This window comes from Pelodiscus sinensis, chromosome 29 (genome assembly GCF_049634645.1).
Source record: "Pelodiscus sinensis isolate JC-2024 chromosome 29, ASM4963464v1, whole genome shotgun sequence".
In the NCBI taxonomy this organism is placed as follows: domain Eukaryota; kingdom Metazoa; phylum Chordata; order Testudines; family Trionychidae; genus Pelodiscus; species Pelodiscus sinensis.
Genome location: NC_134739.1, coordinates 5,463,761 through 5,490,128, shown reverse-complemented (window position 1 = coordinate 5,490,128; position 26,368 = coordinate 5,463,761). Strand labels below are relative to the sequence as shown.

The 26,368-nt window shown below is 42.6% G+C and overlaps 1 protein-coding gene across 12 annotated transcripts in view; it reads right to left on the bottom strand.

Annotated features, from left to right (window-relative positions):
• Positions 1–24,280, bottom strand: part of TANC2 (tetratricopeptide repeat, ankyrin repeat and coiled-coil containing 2) — a 711,362-nt gene extending 687,082 nt beyond the window's left edge. For 8 of the 12 annotated variants that reach the window (XM_075911614.1, XM_075911615.1, XM_075911613.1 and 5 more), the window contains exon 1: positions 23,385–23,789. The gene's annotated coding sequence lies outside the window, so the exon portion shown is untranslated. Of the gene's footprint in view, positions 1–23,384; positions 23,790–24,150 lie in introns of those variants that run through there. The other 4 variants (XM_075911616.1, XM_006125755.4, XM_075911618.1 and 1 more) reach the window with 2 other exon arrangements.
• Between the last annotated feature and the right edge of the window lie 2,088 nt (positions 24,281–26,368).

Here is a 26,368-nt window from a genome sequence, read left to right as displayed (position 1 = left end):
AGTGGGACCCAGAATTTGATGCAACACTCCTGATGTGGCCTCACCAGCACCAAATAAAGGGGAATAATCACTTCTCTAGATCTGCTGGAAATGCTCCTTCTAATACGCAGTTAGCTTTCTTGGCTACAAGGGCATACTGTTGACTCGTATCCAGCTTCTCATCCACTAATCCCAAGGTCTTTTTCTGACTAACTGCTGCTTAGCCCTGCGGTCCCCAGCCTGTAACTATGCTTGGGATTCGTCTGTCCCAAGTGCAGGACTCGGCACTTGCCCTTGTTGAACCTCAGATTTCTTTTCGCCCAACCCTCCAATTTGTCTAAGTCTCTCTGGACCTTATCCCTACTCTCCAACATATCTACCTCTCCCCCAGTTTAGTATCATTTGTGAAATTGCTGAAGGTGCAATCCATCACTTCATCCAGCTCCATTAATAAAGATGTTGAACAAAATTGGCCCTAGAACCAATCCTTGGGATAGGTTCGTCAGATACACAGGCTGCCCCCAACTTGGGCCATAGCAAGGAGAGGGTTTCCTGTACAGAGATTCTGTATTCAACAGATATACAGAAATACTTTCTAGTCCCTGTTTGCCATCAAATTTTATACATCAGCTAAGTACTTTCAATTCTACAGATATATTCTCTTTTTAAAGGTTACTAATGATAAAATAAAACTGCTTAAGAGATTCAGGAAAGTACAGTATTTTAATTAAACAAGATTGCCAATGCCAAATTAAAAAAAAAAATCAATGTTTAGGGTTTGGTTTTTTTTATTCTTTTTGTGTTTGTGAAGTAACTCAAAGAGATGGTCAGTCTGATAATACACTGATTACATATACACTGCCAAAGAAGGATCCACTCCCTGAGTCTCAAATTATTAAGAATCAAGTAAGAAACTCTTTCTTTAGTACACCAGCACTATACACAATTAAGAAGGTAGTAGATCATAGAGCACCAAAATAGCTTACAAAAAATTGAGAAATTTTTTAAAAGGGCACTGTCAATTTAAATAAATAATAATACTTTTGTCTGAAATTCTATTTACCTGCTTTTGTTACAAGTAGTTCTTAAATGCCTAAAATTGAAATGTGGAACTGGTTTTTTCCTTCAATTTTTTCAGTGTCTTTGCTTTGTGTATTTAACAGCACATTGAAGACTGTTCCATTTGGTTCCAGGTCTGACACATGGTAACAATGGAGGGAAAATTACTTTAAAAAGCTGTAAAAATTGATTACATAATGCAGTAGTAAGCATCAAGGGGCAGAAGAAAGATTAAAAATTAGCTAACGGTTAACAAGAGGAAACTGCTCATGCAGATTTTAACCAATCTCTAGCATTCTCAGAGCTGATCTACAGTACAAAGTTAGGTTATTTAAACCACACTGGCTTAATTACATTGCACAGGAGAAGAATTAAGTGATTTAAACCCAAAATGTAGACACTGCTAGGTTGACAAAAGAATTCTTCCAATTCCTAACTCGTCTACAGCAAAAGAAGGATAGGGGCAATTTGTTTAGGGTGTCCTCTGGACTGCAGCAAGTGAGTCAGGATTGCAGTCCTCTGTCTGGGTTGGGGGAGAAGCAGGCTGCATGGGGTTGGTGTGCGTCAGGACAGTTGCGTGATTACATTTCAAACGAAGTTTACATAGGTGTTAATGGCTTAAAGTAAGAAAGAAAAAAAGATTATTTAAACAGAATTTTTTTGGAGTATTGCAGATATTTAAAACTCTGCTCTTAATTTGTTTTAAATCATATGTTACTAATTAATACACAGTCAACTGTATTGCATTACAGCCAGATCTTTGCTATGTAGTAGAGTTCTGGCTCTTATGAGTCAGAAGTAGCAAGTACTAGGCGTAATGCTAGTTGTTTTGTTAGATGAAACCGTACTGGCAAGCTCTTTGAAACCTTCATCAGTCTATAAACCCTGAAGCCATGTGTAAATTTGCTCTGGGGTTTCTACTCTTTGAACTGGTGACACACACACAAGGTGTAAATTTCAAACCAGGAGAACTTTTATCTGTTTTTATAGGTCTCTGTTTCACTTGTTCTTATGTAGCGGATCTAAACATTCCCCAGAGAAACCGTATAAGCCTGAGTGAATACCTTTTACTCTCTTTCCAGTGTCAGTAAATATGGTATTAGTATTTGCAAGGTGAGCATGACTATTTCTAGTTGACTCAGATTTGTTTCACATCTTAAAGCTCTGTGGATAATATGCATTTTGGTGTGTTTACTAGCTTGAGTTGTTAGAAAGGATGATACACTTACTTTTCTTTTTATTTAATTTCATATTAAATATTGTAGGCATTGTTCTGTATGAACATATTTTCTTCTACACCTATGGACTGTTTTTAAAAATAGGTTTTTTGTTTGTATTAGTGGTGCACATCCACACACCACCTCAACAATGGTATTGCACACGAGAAATTTCAAGCCGCCCAAGGACAGAAATGTCAGAGGGAACAATGCCTACTAAATGTCTACATCACAGCACTGTGGCAGCAGCATTTTTAATGCCAACATACCCATATACTAGTAAAGCTAGGTTTCTCAAACAAAATCATGTTTCAAAAAGTAAGATGGCAGATTCCAGCATCTTAAGGAAAACACTTAAAATTCTCTATTAATAAATACCCTATTAAATCAGAAGTCTGGACAGATGTCCCCCCAAACTTTCTAATATTACTATCCCCTATGATCAAAAGAACATTTTAAATGAAAGATATTACAATGCTGAACCTCCGAAATCCAGGACTCTCTGATCCAGCAACAAACCATGGATGTTACTGGATCAAAGTGCCAACGAGCCAGAAATGCTAACCGGCTGGGAACCCCAGCCCCAGGGAGTCCCAGCGAGCAGGGCAGAAGTGGGACTGGCGAGCCCCATCACCAGAGAGACCAGGCTAAGCAAGGCAGCAGCACGACCAACAAGCCCCATCCCTGGGGATCTCAGAGGAGCATCACAGAAGTGGGTCCGCAGCAGCTGAGGAGCTCTAACTCTGGGAGCCCCAGCAGGCTGGAGACCAAAGTCCAAACCCTGCAGGCTAGATTCCAGTGGCAGTGTGGCAGAGCAGAGCCAGCCACAGAGAGGGGGAGTGTCCTGGGAGGCTGGTGGCTGGGGACCTCCCCATATCCAGCAAATTCCCTCATTTGGGATAGGTCAAGTCCTGAGGGTCCTGGACAAGCGAGGTCCAATCTGTAACAAAAAGTGCATTAGACCCCAATTTGAAAATATGAACATTAGACTGTCCATCTCTTTAAAAATTTGTAGTGCATTTTCTAATCAGCATGACATAGATATATGCGTAACTACATGTGTCATAACATTCTGTATATATACCTAACAGGAAAGGCATACCACAAGGCTCATGTTAGGCTAATCCAATGGAACTGCAAAGGCTGTGAATCAATAAAGACAGATGCACATTTTGATAATATCAGTTTCAGAAGAGTGGTGTCCTACAATAGAGATGTAGGGAACAAACAATATAATTATCATTCAGACTATAAAATGGAAAACCAAGGAGCATCCCAACTATATTTACCAAACTTGCAAAAACAGAGAATTTACAAATTATTATTTTTCAGATGTTGAGAACTTCTGCACAAATAGCCACACAACCCAATACCTTCTGGACAACAAAAATAAGATGAATGTTTAAGAGTATTAGTATCAACTAATAGAATTAGCTTAAAGTTTGATGCAATTCCAAAGACCCTACATTAAATAGTTCTACAGCATGAAACCTTAGCATGCTGAAGAAAACTGGTTGGAAATTCCCATAGAAGTGTAAGACTTCAAGAATCATTACTATTGTAGCTCTACCCATATATTAAGCACCAAAAAACAAAAACATAAAAGAGAAACAATCTCATGTTCTCCTTTTAGTAGCAAATGTGGTTGCAATGACAAGATCTGGTCTGTTTTAAATTAATCCAGAGCACAAGTGTGCAGTGGAGGCCAGTGCTGAGGCCAAGGAACTGCTACTCCTGTGGGCGTGAAGGACATTGGAAAGAGTGCCCTTACTAGGATGGGGCAAGGTGGCTCCACCCAGTTAAAGAGTGAGTGATGGGAGAGTACCCTCTATGAGGATAACAGAGGGGCCACAAATATGTTGGGCCTGTGAGGATAACAGAGGGGCCACAAATATGTTGGGCCTGTGAGGACTCAGGGCACATAAGAAGAGAATGTCACAATGGAACTTTCAAGGCTCAGGCTAGCCCTGAAGGAAGAGCTAAGCCAAACATCAATTATGGGAAGCTTGTGACCAGTGGAAGGCACAAGAAGTGCTTCCATTGCCACCAGAAGGGCTGTATAAAGAGACACATCCCAGAGAAAGCATAAGGGGGTGCCAAAGGGGAGGACTCAGTCTAATACTACCCTAAGGGAGGGACTAGTGAAGACTGGGACCCATGCAGAGAGGGAAAATGAGACAAGGAAGCCCCAGGTACTGGAGAAAACTTATCCAGAAGGTAAGAGAGCTATGGCAGAAACCCAGAGAGAGACCTGGGCTCATCTGGTTACCAAAGAGACCCAGACAGGTCAAGGGCCAACAAAAGGTTGTGGGAATGCAAGTTTAAAAAAAACTTAGTATTCTAGTTAATAGGGAGCCCCAGACATATTCACCTCAATTGGGAGAGGAAAGAGAAGGAGTAGGGTAGGAAACAGGACCGTAGGACAGAGCATGGAGTAGCACAGATAGTTTCTGCAAGCTCCGTCCACAGAGAAGATAACTTGCTGATATGACGACAGGCAGCAAGAAAGGAACAGGAAGACCTCCAGTTCACAAAGCAAGAAAAAAAGAAGTGTTTACTTCAGGCAGCGTAAGATTGTTAGACACAGTTAGAATCTCTGCACATAGACACCCTAGCATCCAGGAGGCAAAGGTGAGCCACAGGACTGTGAATATTCTCTAGGTAGAGACACCTGAGAGGAAAACCCTGGAAAACCAGGAACAAGAACTACTAAGGGTAGAGATTACTTTAAGTAACTCTGCAGGCGCCTGACAGAGAACACTGGGAAAAAAATCAGTGCACAAACTGTTAAAGCTTCATAGATGAGGTAGGCCCAGGAGAGAGAAATCAGAGGACAGGGCAGCCATTGTTTCAGGCAGACACCACACTTGCTTGTCGGACGGGATGATCCAGCCACACCCCACCTCAAAGAAACCATAAAGAGGTCCTCCAAGAAGTGTGGCACCAGAGGAACCAACCAATCAAGGACCAGGAAGGCCTACAAAGGGCACTGCCAAACAGAGCAGCAATCAATGCAGTGCAGAGCTTAAGGACAGCAGACCACGAGGCCAGCTGCGGAAGTTGTCTCCAGGAGGGAAATCCCTGGAGGTACCACACTCAGAGGGAAACAGACTTGGAGACGCTAGCAGAGGGCACAGGGATAGGCTCCTGTAAAGTGCGTACCCCGTAAGGAGGTTGATTATTTCACCCAGAGTGTGACTTGGCCAGAAGGCCAAGTAGCAAAAAAGACTCTTTAAAGAGACAGTGCAAGAACAAGAACTTGACCAGATGGGGGTCAGCATGGGAGGTCAGTGCTGTCCCATTAAAACATGCAATAAACTTTTCATCTTTGTATTCAATAAAGGATACTGCAACAACAAAAATATAATGTGTCAATGTATTTCTCCCTATGCTGGAGTGGTCTCCCTCCCAAAACATATTTCTGCATTGCCAACATATCCTCCTGAAAATGTCACTGTTTGAACTAAACATAGCGAAAACTAAATACTTTATTTTCCTCTCGAATATTTCTTATGTTTTCTGTCACTTCCAACACAGACACCATCCTTGCAGCAACCCAGGTCCTTTATGTGAGAATTAATGATACCTCATTTGCAGGGCTCGCCAAGCGGCGGTGAGTCCTGCTCGCCAGCCGTGCGGTTCTGCGCTCTCCGCATGCGCAGATTGTTCTGCACATGCACAGATCGCTCTGCACCGGCTCTTCCGGGTTGTAATCTACTCGCCACGAGCGAGTAGATTACATTATTTGTCGAGCCCTGCTCATTTGCCTCATATACCCATATCCCACCCACTTCTTATTGTTTTGTTTTAGGCTACATCTACACTACCACGTTTTGTCACCAAAAAAGTGACTTTTGGTGACAAAACTGAGATAGCACACATAATGCAACACAGCATTTTGCAAAAAATGCCCAGTTTCAGCATCAATAATCTTCCACCTCCGTGAGGGAATTTTTTTCTTTGCCCTCCTTTTACTGTCATCTAACATGCATATATTGCCTTCCAGAAAGCTCCCCACAAATGCCCCCAAGCAGCCAGAGGTACACAACAAACAGTCCCTCCCCCTGCAAGCCCTGGCAACTTTAAATTCTATGTCCTTCTCGCTGGCTGAGCATGGAGTGGTTTCATGGCGTCTTCCCAGCTAATCATGGCTAGCTATTGCTCAAACGCTCTCCAGGTTGAGATCACTAAGGAGCCTTTCAGAATGGATCAGTGTGTGGGGAGGAGTCTGAAGTCCCAAATACAAGGGACATACAGGAATTGGGACACTTCTGGGAACATTTCACAAAGCTTGTGTGAAAAGGGCTATAAGCAGGTCACACTGCATTGCAGAGTGAAAACAGAAAAGCTCAGGCAGTCATATCACACAGTGAGGGAGGCAAACCACTGCTCTGATTTAATAAGGAGCTGGACGCCATTCTGGGAGGTGACCCATCTCCACTGTCAAGAGTCCTGTGGATTCTTCAGAGGGCACAGAGTCAGCAGAACAAGGGCTCAACCTGGAGGATGAAGTAATACATGAAGTGATAGATTAGAGTTAGATAAGGAAGTGGGATGCCCAGCAGGGTCACCCAGTGGGGCAGGCAGTCTCAGCAGCTACTACAGAGAGAGAGGAAGCAGGAGATCAGATGCAAGATAAGTGGCTTTGGCCTGAGGAGTGCAGACGTGGGTGGACAGCCCAGAAAAGTGGGAGGTTGGCTGTATTTCTGTAATGTATGCATAGCTAATCATTATGACTAAACAGGGTGTTGATGCACACCAAGATGTCAATGGAATCCTACTGAAAGATGCTCTGGAAACTTTACCTGAGATACTTGTTAATTTTCTCACATAGGTTCCAAGGCGGTGCAGCCATGTGTCTTTCCCGATTGTAGGACACCCTTCCATACCATTGTGCAATCAGTGGTCCAGGAACCAAAGTGGCACATAGATGAGATGCATATAGAGCAAGGCAAAAGCCACTAGCATCCAGAAGTTGAGCCCTGGTTTCCCTCCTTAACCTCAGGAGTGATTTCCCTGCAAAGCTGCTCCACAACTCACAACTACATTTGCTTTTGCCCCTATGCACACCCCTCAGCTCTGCCTTCCCCAAAAACTCAACATGCTTGCAATACCTGCATAGGTGTGCATCTTTGCAAAGATTGATGGGAAAGTGATTGCATATGTTGCAAAAGGTACCTATAAGTGAAATTTTTCAATGCTGAGGTAGAATTTAACAATCCCTCCTTTGTACATTCTATTTTACAGAGGAGACCTTGAGGACACAGAGCCTTTCCCCTACTGACAAGACTGCATCAGATAAGAAAGAGGCCCAAACGCAAAGGGAGCATTTGGTGAAAGAAGTCATAAAGCATTTCTCCATAAAGGCTAAGAAGCGGGAGGAGTGATGGGTAATGAAAAGGCAGGATAGGAAAGATGCCACTGACCACATGATCTAGGTCATGCAGGAACACACCAAGATGCCTGAGTGTTTAATCAAGCTGCAGAGTGAGCAGATCTGGCCTCAATCTCCCCTGCAGCACATACACAAATCTTTGTCCAGCAATCCCCACTCTATTCCCACACATTCCTTTTCACTCACTGGAAATCCTCACTTTCCCTTGCTTTCCAACACCTCTCACAAGTTTGATTATGACAGCGGAACAGTTGTGAGGTTTTACCTTTTCCAAGATCCTCCCTTACATGGGTGCTATGCTGTGCTGCAAATACTTTTTCTTGATCAATAAAGGCAAAACATTTTAATGGTACAATTATTTTATTTTCTGTTTCACAATCCATAGCAACAACTTCAGTTCCAGGTACAAGTTGTTCAAGCATTTTCTTTGCACTTATGTGTTACACATAGGGTGTTAATGGGATGCAGTACATTTTAGTGTCCCTCATTGTCAAAGTACTTCCTCAATGGCTCCCTGATGTTAATAGCAGCCCTTTGAGCTCCTCTGACTGCTGCCAAATGCAGTGCCTCAATGCTCCACCCGCAAGCAAACATGTCACCTTTAAATTCACACCGATTATGCAAAATGCAGTATGCGGCTATGACCACAGGAATATTCTCTATAAAGTCTAGCTTGTCAGAGACACCTCCATTTCCCCTTCAATCCGTCAAAGGCACATTCTACTATAATGCAGCATCAACTCAGCCTATTCTTGAAGCGTTTCTTACTGCTGTCCAGATGCCCTGTGTGTGGTTTAATGAGCCAGGACCATAAGGGGTAAAATGAGTCTCCCAAGATTACTCTAATCTTATGGTTTTGAAAGAAAGTCCACACCTGCTGTTTTCTGTACAGCATTCCTGAAGTTGTGTGTGTCATGCACCTTTCCAGACTGCCTTGCGTTGATGTCCGAAATGCTTACAGCGATATACAAGCACCTGCAGCACCACCGAGAACATCCTGTTGATGTACTGTGTGACAAGGTAGTCTGGTGCAAGCGTGCATGCACGCGCACACAGTTAGGAAAGCCCATCTCTGAAAAGCTATCCAGTGTGCCGGGGTGGTGAGCCTAAAGCCTGGAATGCAGGTCCCTCCCATCTTCCACTCACTACTGAGGAAGCGACTGGACGATGATACTGGAAACTTGGAATATGGGACAACCAGAAGGGCTGTGTCATGAAGACAACACCAGAGTCTTCGAAGTGATGTGGGTCCTTGGAGCTGACCCAGAACGACAAAAGGCAGGGACTGGGAGCTGATAGGCTCCAAGCCTGCAGACGCTCCACATGGATAAAAAAATCCCAGCGTGCCAGTGGTTTGCCCTGCTGGGCTGGGAAGTGACCTTGGGAAGTGCTGCAGACTCTGTTGTACTCTGCTAGGACATTTGTTTGCTTGCAGGCACAGAGCCTCTCAGCTCCCGTTGGTAGTGAACAGCAGCTAACGGGAGCTCAGAGGTTCTGTGCGCCTTGCGGTCTGCCCATCTCTCAGCCTGCGCTGAAGCTGACAAGCTGCAACTATACTCTGGCTTATAAATGGGTCAGTCACTTTTTACCATTTTTTTCTCTTTTTCTGAAACAATCATGTTACAGGAATACGTCACCCTGTTCTAACCATTCAACATCTATTAGAGTGGCCGAAAGAGTTTAGTTGGGCCACTAGCAAAAATGGATGGGTAGATCCAATAAAATTGTATTTAAAAAAAAAAAAAAAAGTATATGGCACCCCAAAGTTGTTACATTTAAATGTGGACATCCCTGTATTCTCTCTCAATACTACTACATTTGTTTAGATAATCATTGAAAATGTTATCAAATATTGTTTGGAGGGAGGCATAAAATTTTAATAGATTGAAAAGGAATCGACATGTTCAAAAAGGTTGGGAACCACTGGCTGAAGGTAAGAGAGAGATTCATTTAACAGATTTTTTTTTTGAGTGTTGCAGATCTCATCTTAATGATTTTTTAATATCTTGTGTTACTAATTAATACATAGCATATGTGATTTCATATTAAATATCATAGGTATTGCTCCTTGTTAACTATCGCTTGTTTTAATAGGTTTTCTTCCACATATATGGGCTGTCAAAAGTAAGTGTGTGTGTGTTGGTGTTCACATCCATACACTACCTCAATATTGGTGTTACACAAGAAATTTCAACCCGCCCAAGGATAGAAAATTCCACCTGCCCAAGGATAGAAAATGTTAGCGGGAACGCTCATCCCCAGGTCTTTTTCTGCCAAACTGCTGCTTAGCCAGTCGGTCCTGAGGGTCTGTAGCAGTGCTTGAGATTGTGTCCTTGTAGAACCCCCATCCGATTTCTTTTGGACCAATCCTCCAATTTGTCCGAGTCTCTCTGGACCCTATCCCTACCCTTCAACCTCTCCACGTAAAATTGTTTTACCTGCGAACTTGCTGAGGGTGCAAGCCATCCCCTTACCCAGGTCATTAATAAAGGTGATGAACAAAACTGGCCCCAGAACCGACCACCGGGGTACACTGCTTGGTACCAAATGCCAACCAGATGTCGAGCCGTTGATCACTACCCGATGAGTCCCACAATCTAAGCTTCTAGCCACCTTACAGTTCATTTATCCAATCCATACTTCCTATCAAAAGCTTTGCTAGAATCAAGGTATATCCCGTCCACCACAGAGCCAGTTACTTCATCATAAAAGGCAATCAGGTTGGTCAGGCATGACTTGTTGTACATGGTGAATCCATGTTGATTGTTTCTGATCACTTTTCTGTCTTCCAAGTGCTTCAAAATAGATTCCTTGAAGATCCCATCCATGATTTTTCTGGGGACTGAGGTGATGCTGACAGGTCTGTAGTTCCCTGGATTGTCCTTCTTCCCTTTTTAAAAAAAAAAAAAAGATGGGCACTACATTTGCCTTGTTCTAATCATCCAGGACCTCCCCCGATCACCACAAGCTTTCAGAGATAATGGCCAATGGCTCTGCAATCACATCAGCCAACTCCTTTAGAACCCTCAGATATGTCCCCATGAATTTGTGTATGTCCAGCTTTTCTAAATAGTTCTTAACCTGTTCTTTCTCCACCAAGGGCTTTCCACCTCTTTCTCATACTGTGCTCTCTAGAGCAGTAGTCTGGGAGCGGATCTTGTCTGTCAAAACAGAGGTAAAAAAAAAAGTATTGAGTACTTCAGCTTTTCCCACATCATCTGTCACTAGTTTACCTCCATCATTAAGTGAGGGAAGCTGTGGGACCCTAATGTCCCTATTATTGCTAACATGCGTGTAGAAACCTTTCTTGTTGCCCTTCACATCCTTTGCTAGCTGCAATTCCAGTCGCGATTTGGCCTTCCTGATTACACCCCTGTGTGCTCAAGCAATATATTTATACTCCTCCCTATTCATCTGTCCAAGTTTCCACTTCTTATCAATTTTCTTTTTATGTTTAAGCTCACCAAAGATTTTGCTGTTAAGCCAAGCTGGTCGCCTACCATATTTGCTTTTCTTAATGCACATCAGGATGGTTTGTTCCTGCACCTTCAATAAAGCTTCTTTAAAATACAGCCAGCTCTCCTGGATTCCTTTCCCCTTGATGTTAGCATCCCAGAGGATCCTGCCCATCAGTTCCTTGAGGGAGTCAAAGTCTGCTTTTCTGAAGTCCAGGATCTGTATTTTGCTGTTTTCCTTCCTTCCTTTGATCAGGATCCTGAATGCAACCATCTCATGATCACTGCTTCCCAGGTTTCCACCCACAGCTACTTTCCCTATTAATTCTTCCCTGTTTGTGAGCAACAGATTAAGCGGAGCATAGCCCCTGATGGATTCCTTCAGCACTTGTACCAGGAAATTATCTCCAACATTCCCCCAAAACTTCCTGTATTGTCTGTGTACTGCTATATTGGTCTCCCAACAGATGTCTGGGTGATTGAAGTCCCCAATGAGAACCAAAGCCTGTGATCTGGAAGCTTCTGTTAGTGGCCTGAAGAAAACCTTGTCTACCCCTACCACCTGAGCTGGTGGTCTATAGCAGACACCCACCACCACTTCACCCTTGTTGCTCCCACCTCTAAACTTAACCCGAAGACTCTCTACAGACTTTTCTCCCTCTTTATACTGGAGCTCTGAGCAATCATGCTGCTTTCTTACATATAGTGCAACTCCTCTACCTTTTTCTCACCCTTATTCAGTTTCTCCATATCAGTCATGATTTTACAGACATTTATCATATCCCCCTTTAATCTTGTGTTTTCCAAGCTGAACGGTCCCAGCCTTTTGAATCTCTCCTCATATGTAAGCGGTTCACTTTTCATAGAATCATAAGGTTAGAAGGGGCCACAAGGGTCATCTAGTCTAACCCCTGCCAAGAGGCATGATTTGGTGTGTAAAAACATTCAAAACATATGGATATTCTGTCTCTTTTTGAAAATTTTCAATGAAGAAGCTTCCACAACCTCCTGAGGCACTATGTTCCATTCTCTTACTGTTTGTACAGCTAGGAAGTTTTTCCTGAAATTTAACCTTTATCTGCTATGCTGTAGTTTGAACCCACTGCTTCTTATCCTGCCCTCTGTGGCAAAAAGAGAACTTTTCCATTTCTTTTATAGCAGCCTTTCATATATCTGAAGATGGCTTTTATATCCCCCCCTTACTCTCTTTTCCAAACTAAGCATACTCATTTCCTTCAGCCTTCGCTCATATGGCTTGCATTCCATCCCTTTGATCATCTTCATTGCTCGCCTCTGGATCCTTTCCAGTTTCTCTACCTCCTTTCTAGAATGGTCAAAATCATACACAGCACTTCAACTTAAGCTTAACTAGCACTGAGTAGAGCAGTACTATCACCTCCTGTGACTTCATGCTATGTCTTAATACAATCTAAAACTACATTTACTTTTTTTGCAACAGCAACACATTGCTGATTCATGCTCAGATTGTGATCCACTGCAAACTCCCAGATCCTTCTCACCAATGCTTCTTCCAAGCCAGTTTTCCCTCATTCTGTTTTTATTCATTCACTTTTTCTTCCCCAAGTGCAGAACCTTACATTTGTCTTTGCTGAATTTCATTTTATTGTCTGTAGCCCTGTTTTCCAATGTATCAAGATCCCTCTGAATTTTAGCTATAGTCTCCAAAGTACCAGCAACCCCTCCCTGCCCCCAGCTTTAAGTCATCTGCAAACTTGGCAAGTATGCTCTATCTACATTCAGGTCAGCATTAAAGATGTTAAACACTGCCACAATAAGAACAGATTCCTATGACACCCCTCAATTAATCATCATTCCATTAATAGTTACTCTTCGTTTGCAGTTGCTTTAACCAACTGCGTATTCACTTAATGGTAGGTCTGTTAAGACCACATTTTCCAGAATGGCATGTGGGACTGTGTTAAAACAACTCAAAGTTCAGGTATGATATACAGATGACATTCCCTCCCCTGCACCAAATCAGTCACCCTGTCAAAGAAAGAATCAAGTCAAACCGGCTTGATTGCCATGACTCTGGCCCAGAGGAGACTTTGCCCTAGGAGCAGCTACAGCCAGGAGCTTTGAGATGCCACCCCTGAGGAACAGCTCACTGTAGAAATGGCAGCAGAAATGGCAAAGGTAGAAGCCACCCCACAATCTAGTAAGTTTCAGGCTCCAAATTAATATTTATTAGTATAGGAGTAGAAGAGAGTTGTTGTCTATGAAGTAATGCAAAAGTTATTATAAGCCCTGGGTATCCACCAATGGCAGAGATATACCAGCACCAGTGTTCCCTCTAGCTGTGGGACAGCACAGCTTTACAGATGATTAATCAGCCCCTCTCAGTCAGTCAGCTCTGTGCAGGGAGCCTTGAGCCTCTGACTAGGCAGAGCTGATTACTCACCTGTGAAGCTGTGCTGCTGAGGGAACACTACCCAGCAGGATGGTGTTGCTGTACCTTCCCCCTACTGGAAGTGAAAATGACAACTGGGAAATACAAACAGGTGCACATTTTTGTTCTGACATTCCTCTTTGTTAAACAAAAAAACAAAAACAAAAAACTTTATAATGCCATCCCTGTAACTACACTACACAGAAACCACTCAATAGTTTAAAAAGCTGCCCGAAAACATTGAAGTGGCAGCCTAAATCTAAGTTGTTACCAAAAAAAAGGGGGGGGGGATGGGGTGGAGGGGAAGATCAGCTGTGATTTTTAACTTACCATTGTATCTGCACTTTTTTTCCACTGCAACTAACCTGGTTGTGTACAGGGAATTTGCCCCGGCAGTTATAAAGTGTCATGAACAGAGAGAGCAAATATATCTAGCTCTACTATGGCCCATCATTGTGCGATCAAAAATCCCAATCAAATGGTTCTTTGATAGTTCATGTGAAATTAGTTTACAACAATGGGACTACTTGTGTTACAAAATAAGGACTATTCTCCTAAACCAGAACTTGCAGGATGGGACCCTAGTTTTGGATTTATGCCATTTTAGCTAATTAATCCTTATTAAATATGAATAGAATAGCAGTGTGTAACAAATTACTCCCAAACTTAAAAAATATGAATATGGGATTGTACCATAAAACATGCCTTCAATTCAACATTGACTCAATTTTAACTTTAGCCCTGACACAACAATACCACTAGTCTATTCTAAACCACAATTGTTCAGCCAAAAATGTGTTCTTCCCATAAACAGTGAATAAGTGATAACTACTGGTAATAACTGGAATGTCAACAAGCATGATTCATCTGATTTTTTTCATTACTTTTATCAATTTGAAAAAGTATACTGCTCTATTATATAATTCCCCAGCCATTAGTTCACATAATGCCTTTCCTATATAGAACTACACTCCCAAGATGCATGCATGTGTATAACTTTATGCACACGAATATAGTCCCACTACACTCACCAAGATTACTCATGTCCTTTAAAAGTTAAGTAGATGCATAAATCTTTGCAAGATCAGGGCCTATGGGTTACTGTTTACAATTGCTTCTTATTTGGTAAGCAATGCTTTTGAATTTTCAGAACCTTGCTAACTAAAAGGAGGAGAATTAAGGAAGCATGCAATTACAGCTGATCTAGTAAGAAATCCCTGGCAGGAAAGCCAAAATATATTTTTTAATATCAAACATTTTACTATGGTGGCATATTTAAAGACATGCTGTGTATAGATAATATACAAAGCCAATAAAATGTGCTCAATCTATAATAGTCAACTATATTCCTATGAGTGGAATACTGATTCCATTGAAATTATGTACTCTCTCAGATGTGGCACAAAAACCAAGTAGCTTCCAAGTTAGAGATATTTATTTTATTTTTATATAATTATTGATAAGCATGTACAAAACTATGCAGTCTGTTTTCTTAAAGATTCATAAATTAAAATTTGATTTTAAAAAGTCACTATTTTCAGGGTTATAGGTTTGTCTACCAGTATAAAAAGAAACATTTTTATTTCAAGCTGAATTAGAAACATACAATAATAAATTCTGTCTAAACAGAAGGCCAAAGTAGCTAACGAAGTATTTTAAACTGAAAGTCTTCTAACTTTATATTACTGTTTTAACACACAGAAATGTATCACAAAACCAGTTTTGCTCTTCCATTAGAGTTATATACCTAATATAGCTTTAGAAGAACAACTTGGATTCTGTTGTGCATCAGTTACTCCTGGGGGAGTTCTGTACTACTCCACGTGCACAGACTGCATGTCCTGCACAGATTTTTTTTTTCCTTCAGCAAAAAACACATTCACCCAGAGAAGTGGTGCAGTTATGCATTTTACCAACCACAGGCCACTGTGGCACCAGAACAAAGAGCAGACACTCCTGGGAAGAAGCAGCCCCAACTTAGGAGAGGGAGAAGAAGAGGCTGTGTTTCTCACAGCCCCATACCCATGAGGCCAGGTAGTGTGCCATGGGATATAGGGGGACTCACTACACAAGATACATGAAATTGCTACAGTGGGGGAGGAGGGATGGTAGTGAGACTGGGACAGAGGCTAAATGGGAGTGAAGTACAGGGACAAATGATAACATGGGAAGGGACACATGAGGGTGGGGGCCAGATGTGATTAACTCAATGGAAGACTAGGGGTCAGCCAGGGTCACCAGGAGGAGGCTCCCTAACAGTCAGTGGATGTTATATACCTTGACTTCAGCAAGGCTTTTGATACGGTCTCCCACAATATTCTTGCCAGAAAGTTAAGGGAATGTGGATTGGATAAACAGGGAATGTGGATTGGACGGTAAGATGGATAGAAAGATGGCTAGAAGGCCGGGCCCGGCGAGTAGCGATCAACGGTTTGATGTCAGGATGGCGGTCGGTTTCTAGCGGAGTGCCCCAAGGTTCGGTTCTAGGGTTGGTTTTGTTCAATATCTTTATTAATGACCTGGATGAGGGGATGCATTGCACCCTCAGCAAGTTTGCGGATGACACTAAGCTGGGGGGAGAGGTAGATACGCTTGAGGGCAGAGAGAGGGTCCAGAGTGACTTAGACAAATTGGAGGATTGGGCCACTAGAAATCTCATGAGGTTCAACAAGGACAAGTGTAGAGTCCTGCACTTGGGACAGAAGAATCCCAAGCAAAGTTACAAGCTGGGGACCAACCAGTTAAGTAGTAGTTCTGCAGAAAAGGACCTGGGGGTTACAGTGGATGAGAAGCTGGATATGAGTCAACAGTGTGCCCTTGTAGTCAAGAAGGCTAATGGCATATTAGGTTGCATTAAGAGGAGCATTGCCAGCAGATCCAGAGATGTCATTATTCCCCTTTATTCGGCTTTGGTGAGGCCACATCTGGAGTATTGTGTCCAGTTCTGGGCCCCCCACTACAAAAAGGATGCGGACGCATTGGAGAGGGTCCAGCGGAGGGCAACCAAAATGATTAGGGGGCTAGAGCACATGACTTATGAGGAGAGGCTGAGGGACTTGGATCTGTTTAGTCTGCATAAGCGAAGAGTGAGGGGGATTTGATAGCAGCCTTCAACTTCCTGAAGGGAGGTTCCAAAGAGGATGGAGAGAGGCTGTTCTCAGTAGTGACAGATGGCAGAACAAGGAGCAATGGTCTCAAGTTGTGGTGGGAGAGGTCCAGGTTGGATATTAGGAAAAACTATTTCACTAGGAGGGTGATGAAGCACTGGAATGGGTTACCTAGGGAAATAGTGGAGTCTCCATCCCTAGAGGTGTTTAAGTCTCGGCTTGACAAAGCCCTGGCCGGGTTGATTTAGTTGGATTTGGTCCTGCCTAGAGCAGGGGGCTGGACTTGATGACCTTCTGAGGTCTCTTCCAGTTCTATGATTGTATGAATTCCCCCCCCGCCCCCTCCAAAAAAAACCCACACAATTCCTTATTTCTCACACCCAATAACCCTTCGTGTTCAGCCAGGTTCCTTCACAGCAATTACTTTCCTTTCCCTCAGCGTCTCCATTATGCCTGATTCCCCCAACCCTTTTACACTGCTTCTGAGGAGTACAGGAAATACATTTCTGTATAATAATTTAAATGAATTATTGCCCAGAGTTCTGTATTAATAAGACCAGTAAAGAAAATGTCAAAAAGCATTTCCTGTATTTTTTTGTTTTCTGTATTGTTACAGATATACCTGCTGACACGTATTTTGAAATACAGGCAGTCCCCGGGTTACATACAAGATAAGTTCTGTAGGTTTGTTCTTAAGTTGAATCTGTATGTAAGTCGGAACTGGCATCCAGATTCAGCTGCTGCTGAAACTGATCAGCAGCTGATTCCAGGAAGCCCGGGGCAGAGCAACTCTGCCTCGGGACCAACCGGCAGCATCCCACCTGCTCCACCACAGGCCCCGGGGTTTGCTCCACGTCTCCCTGGTCTGCTGGGGCGGGGGGCACTAGCTGCGTCCCCCCCCAGCAGACAAGGGAGACGCGGAGCAAAGCGGCGGAGGACCCGGGCCGGACCACGGCGCTTCCAGATCAGCTGGAAGCGGCTGCGGGTCTGGCTCCGGGTCCTCCGCCGCTTTGCTCAGCGTCTCCCTGGTCTGCAGACCAGGGAGACGCTGAGCAAAGCGGCGGAGGACCCAGAGCCGGACCCGCGGCCGCTTCCAGATCAGCGCCGGACCCGCGGCGCTTCCAGCTGATCTGGAAGCGGCCGCGATCCGGCCCCGGGTCCTCTGCCGCTTTGCTCCCTGTCTCCCTGGTCTGCTGGCTCCCCCAGCAGACCAGGGAGACGGGGAGCAGCTTTTCTCGCCCCAGAGGAGGCAGGCGGCGGGACCAGGCGTCCCGCCGCTCCACTCCTCCGGGGCGAGAAAATCCCCGTTCGTAACTGCGGATCCGACATAAGTCCGATCCGCGTAACTCGGGGACTGCCTGTACATTATCAACATCATTGAAACTTGCATGACTATGTTGTGTTATTTTGATAAAATATGTAGAATTTTAAAAATACTGTGCTCATAATTTTTTTGTGCAAAAAATAATCAGGAATAATCAACAAAATTGAGAAATAAAATCCTGGTCCTGAAATCAAATAATTGTGTAAGACTGCACACACAGAGTCCCACTGAATTAAATGGGGTTCTGCACGGGCATGTGGGTCCTCTCTGAAGGAGAGGATAGCATGATCTGTGGCCTAATTTCGGATTTCTCCCACTTTTCAAATAAATCTAATGTAGATTTCATGTTTAAAGAGGCTGGGTTTTTTTTAAACCAAAAAAATAAAACAAATGTTATTAGAAAGTCATAAAAGGAAAAAGACTAGGATAGATCCACAATGCAATTATTTTATAAACTTTTTAAAACAAGGTCTAACAAGTTCATAATAGGATATAGCTTTAAGATCTATTTTACAAAGCCCCTATCCTGCAAACATTTATACAGATAATTGATTTTACATATTGACTTCACTGAGTCTACACACATATACGAAGTTAAACATTTCCATCTTTGCATGATGGAGACCTATCAATCCACAAAAAATAGAACATAGTTCTGTGGTCTCAATCTTGCTTTCTCTTACTTCAGTGACTCAACACCTGGCAATGCATCACTACCTTGCTTTTAGACCCTTAAACAGCACTTCTAAAGAAGTTTTTGTGCATTCCTGTTTAAAAAATATAAAAACATCAAAAGATTATTGGAGACAATCTAGGGACTAATGATAAAAATCTATCATAATGGTTATAAACCTCTGTATCAGCGACTGTGGAGTTTGAATATTCTGGACACTGCACTTAACATAAGGAATACACACGGTCATGAAAATGCAGTTATCACACACATTATATGCTAGAATATATTTTCAAAGCTATGGAAATAGATTTAGTCACTCAGCTCCTGTTGATGTTAAATAATAAGAGTCACACAAGTTCACCTCCTCTGAAAATGCAAACCTAAAACTTGATTTTAAAATCTTTTTGTTATTCATCATAAAGAAGTAAAAACTGAAAAAGGTATAATTGAGAAATTTAAAAGGAGGTAAAAGATTAAAAAAAACCTAGACAAGAGAACTAGAAAGGAAACTAACTTACCCATTAACTAACCACTCGTTCTCCAATTCCTCAAGAAAGCAAAATAAGGAATTTGTCATTCATTTTATTTTACATGACACAAAAAACACTAGGTTTGTCACCAATACAGAAAACGCCCTGCAATTTAAAAAACAAACCAGTTACATAAATGTAACAAAACTATAATAGGTACACATAGGGTACGTCTACATTGCACACGTATTTTGAAATTAGCTATTTCAGAATAGTTATTCCAAAATAGCTTATTTCAAAACAGCACGTCAACACTGTAGAGAAGCCTCAAAATTAGTCTGAGGCTTCCTTAATGTAGACTGGCTATCTCGATTTAGATCCCCAGGAAGCACTGGGGAGGAATAACTTAGAATGGCCCTGGTGAGGGGCTATTTCGAAATAGCAAAAGTGGAGCGTCTACACACACACCTTACTTTAAAATAACTATTTCGGAATAGGCATTATTCCTCGTAGAATGACGTTTACAGAATTCAGAAAAATCCATCCATTATTTTGAAATTATTTTGAAATAATGGAATGGCTGTGTAGATGCTCGCATTGTTATTTCAAAATAATGCTAATTATCTCGAAATAATGGTACAGTATAGATACACCCATAGAAAGATCTGTAGATACAGGACTCTGCAGAAGAGACCCAAAGTAATTTAAATCTAAAAGTTAGCTGTTGGTAAGCACAATATTCCACATGACTCAAGAAATGGATTTTGCCTACAACAGCTCACAATACTATATACATTTTGTTATTCGCTAAAGGCTTGTCTACACTGAAGAGTTATTTTGAAATAACTCCTCTTATTTCAAAAGAACAAGGTGAGTATCCACACTACCAAACCTGTTATTTCAAAATAATGGGCTTCTTATTTTGAAATAACTCCTGCTTGTGAAGAGGAATAAGCTTATTTCAAAATAGTTACTTTGGGAGTTATTTCGAAATAACCTGGTAGTGTAGACATAGCCTAAAAGTGCCACATGATTAACCATTGTTTTTAAGTTACAGACTGACACAACTACTACTCTGAGACTGGCAAGTTTTTACTGTTCTCTTAGGATCCAAACCTGCCTACTCTTATGCAGATGTTTAACTTTAAACCAGTGGTTTGCAACCTTTTTTCTTTTGCAGATCCCTAAAAAATTTCAAATGCACATGCAAAACCTTTTGGAAATCTTAGGCTACGTCTAGACTGCATTGCTATGTCAGTATACCGGAAGTACCCCAAAATAGTAATGCCACGTACAAGGAACGTGTCCGCTATTTCAGAAAATTTTCGAAATAGTGGACACGCTTTCATCATCCCTGTAAACCTCATTCTATAAGGAATAAGAGATGGCTCAAAAGAGCACTTTATTTCAAATTTTGGCACCAGGTAGACATGCCAAATTTCAAAATAGCCTCTTTCTAAATTAAATTTAAAAAAAAAAAATACGCAATTTGCAATTTTACAGTGCAGTCTAGACATAGCCTTACACCAAGTCTGTGGACCCACAGAGGTTCTCAAATCACAGGTTGAAAACTGCTGCTGTAAACACAAGAAGTCCCATTGACTTCAATGGGCACACTTGCATACACAAAGTTAAGTATGTTTGTAAATATATGCAGAATAGAAACATTACTTTAGAAAAACTTCATTGAATAGAGTGGACATACTGATGGACCTTAACCCATAGTAATGACTCTGGCTCATTATTCAGAAGTTGTATACACTTATTTCCTAGTAATCTGAAACTTCAATAGGCCCTAACTGGATATATTTAATAATCATTTACAGAAACATGAGATCCACTGTAACCTGTACAGCAATCACTTTAAAAGACAGTATTATGAGTTCTAGTGATAGAAAATGCAAAATATGGATGGCAAAAAGGCAGGTGGGAATGGCTATTGAAGGAAAACTAGGCAATCACTAAAAGTATTGAGTTTAAAAAATGAATATCATATGAATTCAACTTCATTATATACAGACAAGTTGTAATAATCAATTTAAATTGTTATGGGCAAAATTCAAACCTTCCTTGCACATATCCTAAATCAGAGCAGGCTATAGCACTCTTTTGAGCGCTACATGAAGTATGAATGGTGAGTTTGGAGAGCGTGCATAGCCTTGTCCACATGTTTGTGTCTTGCAGTAAGAGAAGCAAATGCAGTACTATTTACTAAGGCTCTTTTAGAAGCAGCAATAAAGAGCAGAGTACTGCATAGTGCACTGTTTGCCAGCCCTCAAGACACCCTACCTACACAAAGTAAGGTTGCTCAAGGACTCAAAAATTACCATCCATTCTTTCCAGAAAACCTGATTCCCCGGGCCAAAAAAGTCACCATATATTGTGATTCGTATTAGGCCAAAGCACAACAGTCAATATAAAATAGCCTTATAATTCACTTTCCTTTAATCTTATGTTACATTATATACACAACACAGCATAATGGTAATGTGTCTTTGGTCATTCCAGTGTGGATGTAGCTGTCAATTCTCCTAAAAACAGATATTTTTGTCAAGATGTACTCATTTTATTCAAAAAATTCTCCTAATGTGAAGGCAAGTGAAGGTTTATGATTGTCTTTTCATTTTTCATCTAATTGCTATCATCATAATTCCAAGCTCCACCTGGAATATGTTGCAAGCAGTATTCTATAGACATCTTTCCATGTTGTTTTCCATAGTATATCCTATTCTCCCCCTCACTCAAATTCATCCGTGTACAATACACTGAACGGACAAATCTATGTTCCCCTTGTCAAAGAGTATTAATTAACCACTTCAGCTCCTATTACTCAAATCGAACAATTCAATTGTGTTTCATTTTTCTTACACTTGTTATTTTCACCTTTGTAAAAAGACACACGGGTACTATTCCCTCTCAGCTGGTTTACCATCTTAAATTTCTTTCTGAACTTCCTCTCAGAAATGGGTGTGAACACCTACCTTTCTTTCCCTGGTAAAATACATGCAATAGATCTGTTTCATATCTCCTTTTTATATTTTATCCTCCAATAATCAACCCAAGAATATCAGTATAAAAAATCCTGCTGTCTTTCTCAATTTGCTGCATATTTTGTATCTGTATTCCCACTATTAGAAGAGTAGGAAAGGAAGATATGTAATCCTAGTTTTCCTTGCACTCCACACAAACAACAGCTTTTGTGTGTTTCTTTCATGTGAATTCTCTCTGCAGCAACAAAGTCTCTGGAAATAAAATACACCATCTTCTAACAACCACTTTTCCCCCCTCTCTATTTTCCCTCATTCCTTAAAAGGTTTGTTTCACTCTTTTTGTTAAACCTATCAGCCTTTGCAATACAGAATTTATGAAAAACTATTCAGCATAAATGCATACTATTAAAGACCAACCGTATGTCCATTCAATCTGTTTCTTAAGAACATTTAGTTGAACTTTTTAATTGGAAAAACAGCTTTTATTGATACTATTTTAGTAAATTAATCTTATCGAGCCCAACATTTACTGCATCACTATAATATTCGTGGTTAGAGTTATATATTTATGTGAGTTTCAAAGTACAGACTGTAAATTGATCTCACTAATCCAGTAGACCTCTGTTTGACAGCACTGGTATTCCTGGTCCTTACATTCTACTCTACTGAGCCAGTGTCCATGCAAGAGGCTCAACAGACAATCCCTCTCTTTATATTGGCGGAAGGGATCCAGCCTCCACGTGATCAATTCGCAGTCCATACACCATCAAGGTATTTTTGAACCGGTCCCTATATCTACCCACCCCCATTAGCATGGCTCGCGGATGTCTCTGGTCCCCAGCAGCGTCACTCCCGTAGGTGCGAACAATGCGGTCCTTACGGACAGGATTCCAGCCCAGCTCGCAGGGCGCTGCAGCCCGGCTGGCGAGGATGAGACCGGGCCAATCCCCTGGCTGCGCTCTCCGCGGGGCGCCGGTCCCCCCCCCCGCCCCGAAAAGCGCTGGGGCCGCCTCCCCTCCCCCGCGTGCTGCACCGTCTCCCCCACACCCACCCGTGGGGGCGGAGGAGGGGGGGGCTGGCGCGATTTCCAGCCACGCATCGACCGCGCTATCGCCCCTCACCCCGACAGCTCCCGGAACGTCGCGACACACGCCCCCCCCCCACTCCCCGCCGCCTCATCGCTGCGCCGCCAACTCCCCGCCGCGCCCCTCCCCGCACACCTCTCCCCCTCCCATCGACACACGCCGCCTAACCCCGCACCCGCCTGGCCCCAGCGCCTCCCCCTCAGGAGCGCTGCCTTACCTGGGGCGGCCGAGTCCGGGCTCCGACGGGCGCCTCCCTCTCTCAGCACATCGCGGCGGCCGAGGAGGGGCGGGGGGAGGGGGCCTGTTCTTGCCCCTCAGCGGCGCTCGCGCTCCACCGCGGCGGTTACCTCAGACCTCACCCACCCCCCCCACCTAAAAATAATAAAGACGCCCCCCCCCCAGGCTCGGCCCCTCCGGATCCCCTCCCCGCAGAGCGCGAGGAGGCGGGCGGGCGCGCGCGCGCGCGATGTTCCAACGGGAGGGAGCAAGCAGCCCCCTTCGCGCCCCGCGCCTCCTTGGCCTCGCGCCCGCCCGGCGCGCGCCCGCGCAGCCAAGCTCCCTCCTGGGCGCGCGCGCGCTCCGGCCTGGGGAGGGAGGGAGGAAGCTCAGGCTACGCCTCTTCTTCGCTCGCTCTCCCGTGCGCGAGCGGGGGGGGGGGGGGGGCGCACGCGCTCGCCCCGCCTCCCTGTGTGTCTTGTGCGCTGCTGGAGGTGAACCGCGCACACCGCCCGCGAGGGGTCTGGTTAATTATTCAGGAGGGCGTGGCTATGCAAATCGCAGCGCCGCCGCTGGCCCTGGCACCCCCCCCCGCACAACGTGTACAGGAGGACTGTGCGATTCTTCATGGGGGGCGGGGTTATGCAAAATGTGCAAATCAGGTCGGTCTTCCCCTCCCCCTACTCTGGGCGTTGCTTTTGCACCTAGTTTCTGATCCATGGCAGGATGGGGGGGGGAGGAGTGATTTTTAATTAGTTATTAATTACCTCTGTAATTCCTGCAGGTATTGGATCAAGATCTCTACGCGTCTGGTGGGGGCTGGATGGAAGAAGCAGGGAAGACATATGCAGGAACATGCGTACAGTGCGAGGCATGAAAGGAGCAGGCAGCCAGCTCTGGGCAATCCTGCTCATCAGGCGGCCTTCTGATTGTAGCGTTGCAACGTTTGTGATGTTCATGTTACATCGGCAGGAAAAGTTTTCCAAGGAGTTGGTAGGTCTCTGGACAAAGCTAAGACTTGCACTCGCGTTGGAGACAGTTCCTACTGTGGAGGGTTTCTTTTTTGAAGAATTTGGGATTCTAGAAGAACACTCTATCATGAAATCCAAATTCGTGTTACAATAATGCATTTACTCCTTTATCTCTCCAAAGGGCTTCTCTGTGCAAAAATGCATGTGCAATGCATTGTGCACGTAATGCATGTTTTCTGCAAGGTGATGTTTCTTTTGTGGAATGTATCAAGGATCTGTATGATTTTTCCTACATTGGCTGCAACTAATACCGATGCTGTCAAAAATAAACTGCTACTGAACCAACAAAAGGAAAGGATGTGACTGAGGGGAAAGGTTCCAGCTTCAGCAGAGGAGAGGGATTTCATAGCTACAGGAGTTTTCGGTGAATTGTGTTTCTGGGGATAGAGATCCAAGAGCTTATGTGTCCTTCAGCTCCTCCAAGAGGACAAACAGCGTTAAAACTTTTTTTAATTTTAAAAGCTGATTTCTGGAAAGAAGTAGAGATACATAGAGGATTTTTTCAGTGATAGCACTGCTAGGCAATGGAAATAAAATAATTTCAACAGCTAAAATTTCAGCTATGTACAAATCGCTGAGAGGATCCTTCCTTCTACCATATGTGGGGTGCTACCTGTTCATATAAAACAGTTATCCTGAAAACATCACATTTTATTGAGTAGCTGTTATTGTACAGTCTTTTTTTTTTTAAATCTTTAAAATGTAAGGAATATAACAGGGATGCTCATCTGGCCCTAAATTTAAGATTTGTAAAACAAACGATAATTCACCTAATACAAATATTTTTATCAAATTATTTTCCTGATCCAATTAAAACACTTAGCAAAATATTACAACCAAAATGCTGGAAAGCATGAGCTATATCATGGAATCCAAAGAGTTAATTTGCATTATTATTTTATTGGCCAGGCTGAGTTAAATGCAAATACCAAAGAATTAGCATAACTAGTGAAAGGTAAACTAGACATTTAACAGTTCTCCGTGGTTTAATACTAATATATTATCTAGAGAACGGACAGTTTTATTAGATTTTTCATCTGACCATGACTCTCTAAATTAATCAGAAAAAGTTTAAACTTATTTATCAGGAAAACCTTTCTAGTCCCCGTCTAAACCATGTTCCCCTTAATTAAATTAATTGTAAATGTAGTATACTCTCTTGAGATGTTGTGTCAAAGCTTGTAGGTGCCGATTACTTGCCTCCGTCTAACTGCAGAAAGGTTAAGAGCTTTACATCACATCTGTCCCTGGTGCCAAAGTTAATGACCAAATAAATTAAGCAACAGAGTGAACTGCAGTTATGAGCTGAATGAATTATTTGCACAAAAGATAATTAATTACTGTAGAAACAATCCCAGTTAATTGGAAACTGTTAAAAAAAACTGAGGTAGCTATACCGTTTTTATCAGTACATGAGAACTCCTGGCCAGTAACGTTAGAGCCCACATCCTCTTATTTCTGGAATAAAGGAGCTGTCAGATTGGATGAACATGCATTCAAGTCTCTTTTTCATTAGACTTGATCTTTTTCATTAACTAATAATAGTATAAAACAGCACAACACCAGCATCTTTTAAAAACATAAGGGAAATCTCCCAAAAATCCTTGCCTGATTCTACAGCAAAAGTACCGGTACATTATCTAATTGTTTTTATATAATTGTCTCTCATGTTACATTATAGTCTTTTGAGTCCACACATATTAGAAGGGAATAACTAGCCATAATTAGTCTTCTTTTTTTTCCCTTATACAATATACTTGAATGCAAATACACACTTTGCATACTATTGTAGTCATAGTATCCAGGAGTAATAATACTTCCACATATGAGAAAATATTCTCAGATGTAGAGCTAAAAAAATAAAAGCATGTTTCATGACATAGGCATTGTTGAAGAAATGGATGCCTTCAGACTAGCTCCTGCTCCCACACAGAGCTGAACCTTGAATACCAGG